Here is a 9,607-nt window from a genome sequence, read left to right on the forward strand (position 1 = left end):
TGGCGACCCCATGAATAGGGTTTTCATGGTAAGCGGTATTCAGAGGGGGTTTACCATTGCCTTCCTCTGAGGCTGAGAGGCAGTGACTGGCCCAAGGTCACCCAGTGAGCTTCTTGGCTGTGTGGGGATTTGAACCCTGGTCTCCCAGGTCATAGTCCAACACCTTAACCACTACGCCACACATTTACATGCCCCCTTTCTGACCAGGCACTCAAGATAGTTTACAATTTTCTTCCTAAAACAAACAAATGATATGAAATGTGAGGTTGTTTGGGGTGGGTGGGTGGTGGTGGAAGAGAGAGTCCTGCTGAACAAAGCAGGCTCTGACGTTGTCTTTCAGTGCAGTGGCGGCTGGGGGCTCCATGTCAGTGGGGCGGTGGAATCCGCTCCGGGTTTTAGTCCAAGCCTTCGCGGAGCTGTCCAAGGTGCCTCCCTTGGTTTCTTTTTTCTTCCACAGGGAAAATGTGATATAGTGTTGTGGAACTATGTCCATGAACCAGAAGTTTATTTCTGAGAATAGATTGCAGAAGTGCCATACTGCCACCCAAGTTGGCAGCTGCTGCTGTTGGGTAGTAGAATGCCAACTTAAGCAGTTAGCTAAGAAGAACTCAGGAGACCATCTAGGGAGACAATTGGACCCTTGGATGATAAGGGAGTCAAAGGTGTACTAAAGAACGATAAGGAGATTGCAGAGAAGCTAAATGAATTCTTTGCATCTGTCTTCACAGTGGAAGATATAGGGCAGATCCCTGAACCTGAACTAACATTTGCAGGAAGGGATTCTGAGGAACTGAGACAAATAGTGGTAACGAGAGAGGAAGTTCTAGGCTTAATGGACAATATAAAAACTGACAAATCACCGGGCCCGGATGGCATCCACCCGAGAGTTCTCAAAGAACTCAAAGGTGAAATTGCTGATCTGCTAACTAAAATATGTAACTTGTCCCTTGGGTCCTCCTCCGTGCCTGAGGACTGGAAAGTGGCAAATGTAACGCCAATCTTCAAAAAGGGATCCAGAGGGGATCCCGGAAATTACAGGCCAGTTAGCTTAACTTCTGTCCCTGGAAAACTGGTAGAAAGTATTATTAAAGCTAGATTAACTAAGCACATAGAAGAACAAGCCTTGCTGAAGCAGAGCCAGCACGGCTTCTGCAAGGGAAAGTCCTGTCTCAGTAACCTATTAGAATTCTTTGAGAGTGTCAACAAGCATATAGATAGAGGTGATCCAGTGGACATAGTGTACTTAGACTTTCAAAAAGCGTTTGACAAGGTACCTCACCAAAGGCTTCTGAGGAAGCTTAGCAGTCATGGAATAAGAGGACAGGTCCTCTTGTGGATAAGGAATTGGTTAAGAAGCAGAAATCAGAGAGTAGGAATAAACGGACAGTTCTCCCAATGGAGGGCTGTAGAAAGTGGAGTCCCTCAAGGATCGGTATTGGGACCTGTACTTTTCAACTTGTTCATTAATGACCTAGAATTAGGAGTGAGCAGTGAAGTGGCCAAGTTTGCTGATGACACTAAATTGTTCAGGGTTGTTAAAACAAAAAGGGATTGCCAAGAGCTCCAAAAAGACCTCTCCAAACTGAGTGAATGGGCAGAAAAATGGCAAATACAATTCAATATAAACAAGTGTAAAATTATGCATATTGGAGCAAAAAATCTTAATTTCACATATACGCTCATGGGGTCTGGCGGTGACCGACCAGGAGAGAGACCTCAGGGTTGTAGTGGACAGCACGATGAAAATGTCGACCCAGTGTGCGGCAGCTGTGAAAAAGGCAAATTCCATGCTAGCGATAATTAGGAAAGGTATTGAAAATAAAACAGCTGATATCATAATGCCGTTGTATAAATCTATGGTGCGGCCGCATTTGGAATACTGTGTACAGTTCTGGTCGCCTCATCTCAAAAAGGATATTATAGAGTTGGAAAAGGTTCAGAAGAGGGCAACCAGAATGATCAAGGGGATGGAGCGACTCCCTTACGAGGAAAGGTTGCAGCATTTGGGGCTTTTTAGTTTAGAGAAAAGGCGGGTCAGAGGAGACATGATAGAAGTGTATAAAATTATGCATGGCATTGAGAAAGTGGATAGAGAAAAGTTCTTCTCCCTCTCTCATAATACTGGAACTCGTGGACATTCAAAGAAGCTGAATGTTGGAAGATTCAGGACAGACAAAAGGAAGTACTTCTTTACTCAGCGCATAGTTAAACTATGGAATTTGCTCCCACAAGATGCAGTAATGGCCACCAGCTTGGACGGCTTTAAAAGAAGATTAGACAAATTCATGGAGGACAGGGCTATCAATGGCTACTAGCCGTGATGGCTGTGCTCTGCCACCCTAGTCAGAGGCAGCATGCTTCTGAAAACCAGTTGCCGGAAGCCTCAGGAGGGGAGAGTGTTCTTGCACTCGGGTCCTGCTTGCGGGCTTCCCCCAGGCACCTGGTTGGCCACTGTGAGAACAGGATGCTGGACTAGATGGGCCACTGGCCTGATCCAGCAGGCTCTTCTTATTTTCTTATGTTCTTAACTCAGGGCAGCAGTTCACATGAGAGGATGCTTTCACTTTTGGATGCAATGCCTGGGAGGAAGGAGGAGAGGTTAGGTCTGCTGAGCTGGAAAAAGAACTGTCCAAGATAATCAGAATCTAAAGGTTATTCAAAGACCCTCCGTGGCGCAGAGTGGTAAGCGGCGGTAACGCAGCCGAAGCTCTGCTCACGGCCAGAGTTCGATTCCAATGGAAGGAGGAAGTCAAATCTCCGGTAAAAGGGGTCGAGGTCCACTCAGCCTTCCATCCATCCGTGGCCGGTAAAGTGAGTACCCGGCATATGCTGGGGAGTAAAGAAAGGCCAGGGAAGGAACTGGCAATCCCACCCCATATATACGGTCTGCCTAGTAAAACGTCGCAAGACGTCACCGTGAGTCGGAAATGACTCACACTACGAGTGCGGGGACGTCTTTACCTTTAAAGATTATTCAGTTCATTTGCTTACATGCCTCTTTTAACTCAAAGATGGTTGCTCTGCGTGCTGTGGGTTTCAACAAATAATTGTCAAGTTTGAAGGCCCCTGGCGTGCCCTCCTGTTTCCAATATACAAGAGCTACATCTTGTGGTACTGAGTTCATCATCATCATCGTTTATTTGTATGCCACCTTTCCACAGTAATCTATGCTCAAGGCAGCTCGCAACATGAAAAAACTACCTATTTCACTGTTACAAAAACCAAATTCAAAACAGCCAAACATTAAGTTAAAGAAACATCTCAGGAAACATAACAATAAATTGAAACCATGCACTTGTAATTCACAGTAAGTCCCCCAAAATAAAATACACAAACATAATCCCAACAACCGCAAAAATAACTGACCAGCAGAACAAAATTCTGGCCCCAACAAGAAGCCCTAAACAAAAGATCCCCAGTCAAGGTGGGCTCTGGTATCTCCAGGTTGTGGCTTTTATAGCTGCAGGCAGTCAGGGCCCCTCCCTCCCAGGCCAAACAGGCCAGCAAGCAGGCAGAAAGTCTTGCGGCATCGAGGAATTCTGTTGGTGTGTGGAGAAAGCCCCTCTTTTGTCAGTCCTGAACATACAACCTCATTGGATGGCCCCATTGGATCCTAACATTATGAGAGAGGGACCTCTCCAGTCTGTTTACCATGTAGCTTATACACATCTACCATCTTTCCCCATACTCTTTCTCCCAAAAAAACGAAGAAACCCCAAATGTTTTAATCTAGAGATGGGGACAAATGCGGCCTTCTAGACCTCTTTATGTGGCCCTTGGGATTCTCGTCAGGCTGCACCCCTTTCTCAGCCGCACCCTTCACTGGCTCTGCTTTGCACCCTCATTGAGCGTTTTCCCCAGAACTCTGATCATGCTTCTTGCTTCCTAGGATAGAGAGGAGAGAGAATGTGTAGAAAGTCATTCATTCACTGGCGATCACTCGTGGCCGAGTAAGATTGTCTTCCAAGATAATTTGGTTGGAAGATGCCTGCGCGTGAATTATGTGGGGAGATCGGCGCACAATGATCAACACACAATCTTGACAGAAAAAGGCTTTGATCCAATGGCATGGATACCACGGCGACTGGAAGTCCTTTATCTGCTGCAGCCTTCATCTGCCTTCAGAGCCCTTGTAACATACACATTGTTATCCTCCGCCTGTTCTGCCGTTGAGGACTTTCTTGGATCATTCTTTGTCTGGTTCCTCTCCCTCAACCTTACCGCCATGGGTGACCCTGCTGGGAGTACATGACTTCCGATGGCATCACTCACAGGGTTCACTGGAACACTCAAGCCCACTCACCACTACAAGGTGACAATCCAGCGAGTGGTGTGTAGAAAGTAGCCTACTGTACAAAGGTAAAATTTGCATTTGTTGCTCATCCTGCTGTGGCCTCTGACCTTGCCCACCGCCAGCACGTATGTGGTCCTCAGGAGGTTGTCCAGAAAGGAATGTTAGGTTTTATTATTATTGGTTGAGATTTTAATATTTTAATGTAACTATATGTTTTACTTTTGTACGTCGCCTAGAGTGGCTGGATTGCCAGCCAGATGGGCGACTAATCAATTTAATAAATTTAAATAAAATAAATAAATGTGACCCTCAGGCTAAAACAGGTTTCCCACCCCTGTGACTGCGCACACCGTGATGACCTGACTGGGAACTGTGCAAGAGTGCTGCAGGTCACAGAAGACGGTTGTATGTGGATTTGAAGATTTTGAAATGACTGATAAAAACACACAATGATGGCCGTGGATGCATCCCAGGTAATTTTTTACTTATTGGATTTTCTGTGCTAAGGGGAAATCCAGAATTAAATGTAAAAAAAAAAAAAAAGTAGGGGCTGTCATTTTGGCGTCCATGATATCATGGGGACGCTGTGAAAAGCAAGTGCATTAGCAGCACCATTTCCATAAAAAGGTCCAGTTTGGGACAGCTCTCCATCTCAGATGTGATCTTTCTCCCAGCCCCTCATAACCTGGAAGTGTTGTTGTTGTTTAGCTAGAGACACCTAGGATTGAACTTGGGAGCTTCTACGTATGTCAAACCACTGAAGTATGTGGGACTTCTCACTCCATTTACCAATAACTGCAGCCCCAGAGTTATAAGAATGGCTGGGGGTGGGTCGGCGGGGGGGGGCAGGATTTCATTTACAAGACAAATGATTCTTCTTATCTGTAACACGCTGACACTGTGGATTACGAGAGCCAAAATAAAAATTAAAAGAATCTAATAAAAGGGTTTCCTGCTGGACGCCATTTACTTTTTGCAGAGTCTCCTGGTTTAATTATAGACAAGGTCTGGTCATTTTCACTTTCAGCTTCTCTTAGCCTAGGAAAGAGAGAGAGAGAGAGAGAGGTAATGATGTCTGGGCTGCAAGAATTGTCCAACAAAAGAGATAATATATTTGGACGGCTTCTGCTGGGGAAAAAAAGTACTAGGGTTGAATCCCTTAAGACTTATGGCCTGGACCATACCTGCACTCGGGTCTTGCTTGCGGGCTTCCCCCGGGCACCTGGTTGGCCACTGTGAGAACAGGATGCTGGACTAGATGGGCCACTGGCCTGATCCAGCAGGCTGTTCTTATGTTCTTAAAACATCAAAGTGACCAACACAATGCCTTCAACACTGGAGGCCTTCAAGAGGCAGCCGGACAGCTACCTGTTGGGTATGCTTGAAGCTGGATTCCTGCGTTGAGCAGGGGGTTGGACTCGATGGCCTTACAGGCTCCTTCCAACTCTACTATCCTCTGAGTCTATGACAAAAGTAATTTAAAAAATCAATCAATACATTAAATATATTAATATGCCTAACAAAACATTAAAGGCAGCCAAAAAGATGATGTAAATGTTCAGCAATAAACCCACATGCTTGTATCACAGGAAAGAACAAGAAGGATTTAAAAAAACACCTTATCCCCTACATACGCAGCTGATCCAATCCAATCCAATCCGATGACTGTGTTCTGCAGAAGAGAATCTCCTGCTGATACCATCCTGTCAGGACAGGTGGCCCTTTCTACACGATGTCACAATAGGGCCTTTAGTGTGGTGGCACCTAACCTTTGGAACTCCCTGCCACTGCATAACAGACAGGCGCCTTTTCTATTGTCTTCTTGGCGCCTGCTAAATGTTATTTCAACAAAACTTCATCCCAGTTGTTTGTTGTTGTTCACACCATACATTTAAAGTATTTTGTACTGTCATTGTTTTCAATTTTCCCCCTGGTTTTAATTTTTTATGTATGGTAGTTTTTTTTGTCAAGTCGCTGTGAGACTTTTTGTTGTGTAAAGCAATTGATTAAGGGTCACAAATAAATAATAAAGTGCATTTACCACACTTCCCCACCTAGAATCTTGGGAACTGTCGTTTGTTAAGGATGGCTGATAGGAAGCCACTCATAAATGAAATTATTATTATTATAAAACCCCTGGCAAAGCACTAGGGAAAACTCACCTTCATCAGCCTTCCCCTGACAAAGTTCATCTTGACAAGATAGTGGAACCAACTTCAAGATGGGGCTGCATGGGCTTCCCTTGGGGAGTGGCTGTTAAAAAGCAGAAGAGCAAAAGGGGCCTGTATTGCTTCTGATCAGTTGGCAAACTGACATGGATGGTGGATGCAGGTGGGAAGCTGCACCAACGACAGTTGTGTACAAGCCACTGAGTGCATAAGAGATCCTCTTGTACAGAACAGCCACAGCTGAGAGCCTTTGGCCAGAGCACCAGGGCTGTTTCCTCAAACGGTCCTCGGGAGTTGTGAGGCGTCCTTCCCTGGCTCTCCCTGTCAGGTTCCTACCTGCTCGTGGTTACTGCCTGTCTCTAGGCACCACCAGGGACTCCACCAGTCCGGACCGCTCTCTCTTATGATTTCTCTCCCCGCTCTAGCACGGATCTCAACAGATCCCCCTGCTAGGCAACCACCAGTAACGTCCCAATACTAGTATTCCCAGAGACTCTGAATACTGGTATTGTTATTCTCTTCACCGCTGCCACCATTTGTTACAGTTCCCCTTCAGCCTTGGTCATTACCTTACCCTCCCTTCTGGTCTGTGAAACCCCAGCCAAGGATCAGACCTTTGGTAAACCAAATTAAGTATTTATTACAGATAACAAAGCTAACAAGATTAACAAGATTTCTTCTTAAGGCACATAAGCATATGGTTTTACTCAATACTAATCCGAACTCCACCTCCCTCCTTCTCCACTCTCTCCTGGCAAACAACTCTCTAAACCCCACCAAGCAATCCACTCTTTCTCTTCTCCCCCCAGATTCCACAATTCACCACCTCACTTTCCCCCAGATTTACCTGTCATCCTTTCATTTATACTGTCAGCCATTTTAAACATTCAGCCAATCATCAAGCATTCTATTGCCCATTCACTCCCCCTCCTCTTTCACTACTTACCATGTATACTCTAAACAACCAGCACTTACCATATATACACTAATATATAGGAACATCACAGGAGTCTTGCAGGAAAAGGGAACAAGAGAGGGCAAAAAAGGGAAGCTGTCTTTCGCTCCAGGTCAGATTTACTTGAGAAGTGCATTCTTGCAATCTGGGAAAGCGAACATGTCATACCATGAAAAGCCAGAGAGAAACATTAATCCCAAGCAAACAGAGATGCCTGTCATGGCCCCATCAGAGGACTCCTCAGAGGAGGACAACTCGGGAGTAACAGCAGCAGACCCAGGAGCAGCAGACTCAGAAGGAGACACGGAGGAGCCTCCTGAGAATCCAGCTCCTTCTCCCCCTAAGCTGCAGAGCACCCCAGACACAGCAGAGGCCCCGCAGCCAGACACAGACAGTGAACAGGATACTCCCCCCTCACCTGCAGAACGTAGACAGCAGAAGGTCAGCAGAAGAGAGGCAGGCCTATCTCCTTAAGGCCCAAACGCTGAGGACTCACACCTGCTGTCAACCTTGCTCTTTATAAGGCACACCTTGGCTGCAGCTTGTTGCTGACTACAATGTCAGGTGTGGCTTGTGTGTTCCTAGTTTCCTGGCACCCTCTTTCGGACTGACCCCTTGACACTTGATCCCGGACCTCTACTGACCTCACTTCTGGACTCCTGACTCGGCAAGTACGCTTCGGACAAGCCTGGCCCTTATCAGCTCCCCTCCTCCTAGACCTGGCAGATTTATGACCAGACTGCCGGCTAAGGACTTTGCTTCCCTGCCAACCACCCAGGAATTTCCAGCCCCCCCCACCGGCACTGCTGACACAGTGTAGAGCTGACAACGCCCAGCGTGGAGACAAAGGCACCATTGCCGTGGTTAGCATGATGACGATGGAAAGCTTTCTGTGGAAATAGCGAGAGACGGCTTGTGCTCAACAAAGCAGAAGAACTGGGCCAGCCAGACCCACCTCACTCTAGTGGCCCTTGCAACATCCCCCACCCTTTTGCAGACTGAAGCAGGAACGTTCTTGGAAGGTAAAACCCTGGACCTGAAGGGCTGTCACATAGCGGGAGGCAAAGAGTACCTCGACCATGCCTCAGTATGGGGCATTGCGGAGGATGCAAAAAAGCGCCTAACTGCCCACACAATGGAGGCTGTTGTTTGCAAAAAAGAAAGAAAAATAGGAAAAAAGAAGGAAGCTGAGGGACTGCTGCTGCTAATGGTGAGAACTTAAGAAGAGCCCTGGATGAGAGCAAAGGCCCACCTTTGTGAATTGCTTAAAGAAATATCTCTCGGTCTGTCCATCCGTCCGTCTATTTAAATTGACTAAATGCATAATAAACTATTCACTCAACAGCTGAAGCAAAGAGTGCAAACAGTTTGTGTAGCATCAGATATACAGAATCAGATATACAGATTCCAGTTTGCACATTTTTTAAATCACCTTATATGATAGGGATGAATCACATCGGCCAATTTTGCATCCCGGTTGTAAAAGGTGATATAACCCAAGGCATTTAAATCGGGGATTCTGAAACTGTAGTCCACGGTCCATGACTTCATTCAGGTGGTTTGTGGTATGCCTGCAAAAATAGAATTAAAAATCGTACAGCATCTAGCACAGCAGATTACAGTTGCTACAAGAGGCGGAAAAATCATTTAAGTGCTCTGCCAAGAGCCCCAGCAATTTTCCAGCGGTTCGGTGGGTGTGGGGGGGGAGAAGTTTGGGAACTATTGATTTGAATCAGGTGGAGGGGGTATGTGTGCCAAAGACACTCTGCACCTGGGGCACCATTCTGGTCTAGAGCCAGCCCTGCAGAAGAGGCCTGGGAGTGTGTCAATAAGATCAGTGGTAGCCAGTGCCCACAGGGCAGAAAAGAGAGAGGGCCACAGTAGGTGGAGACCCAGCCAATGACAAGTACAGCCAATGACTTCTACAACAGCAAGACCAAGGAGGAGGAAGCTGACAGCCAGGGCCACCCCCTGGGCTGGATGTGAGAAGGTAGACAGATTGGAGGTAGCTGATGGCAGACCGGGGTTGGTGGGGTAGGGCCCTGTTCGCCCTTAGGGATGGAAAGGTCTGTCAATTTCAGTTCTCTCAGTTTCTCATTTTTCCAATCTTAAATTCAGTTCTCCACATTTCTCACGGAAATCCTCATGGAAATTTTCCAGCTTTTCAATGCAAATTTCTCCCAAGATAAA

At 46.4% G+C, this 9,607-nt stretch overlaps 1 long non-coding RNA gene across 1 annotated transcript; it reads right to left on the bottom strand.

Moving 5' to 3' along the window:
* Nucleotides 1-5,279: 5,279 nt before the first annotated feature.
* Nucleotides 5,280-7,532, bottom strand: LOC133384556 (uncharacterized). Its single transcript, XR_009762627.1, has 3 exons — nt 7,438-7,532; nt 6,457-6,547; nt 5,280-5,332 (listed from the first exon to the last, which is right to left on the bottom strand). It is a non-coding gene; the product is annotated as an uncharacterized LOC133384556 (long non-coding RNA).
* Between the last annotated feature and the right edge of the window lie 2,075 nt (nt 7,533-9,607).

This window comes from Rhineura floridana, chromosome 4, assembly GCF_030035675.1.
Source record: "Rhineura floridana isolate rRhiFlo1 chromosome 4, rRhiFlo1.hap2, whole genome shotgun sequence".
NCBI lineage: Eukaryota > Metazoa > Chordata > Lepidosauria > Squamata > Rhineuridae > Rhineura > Rhineura floridana.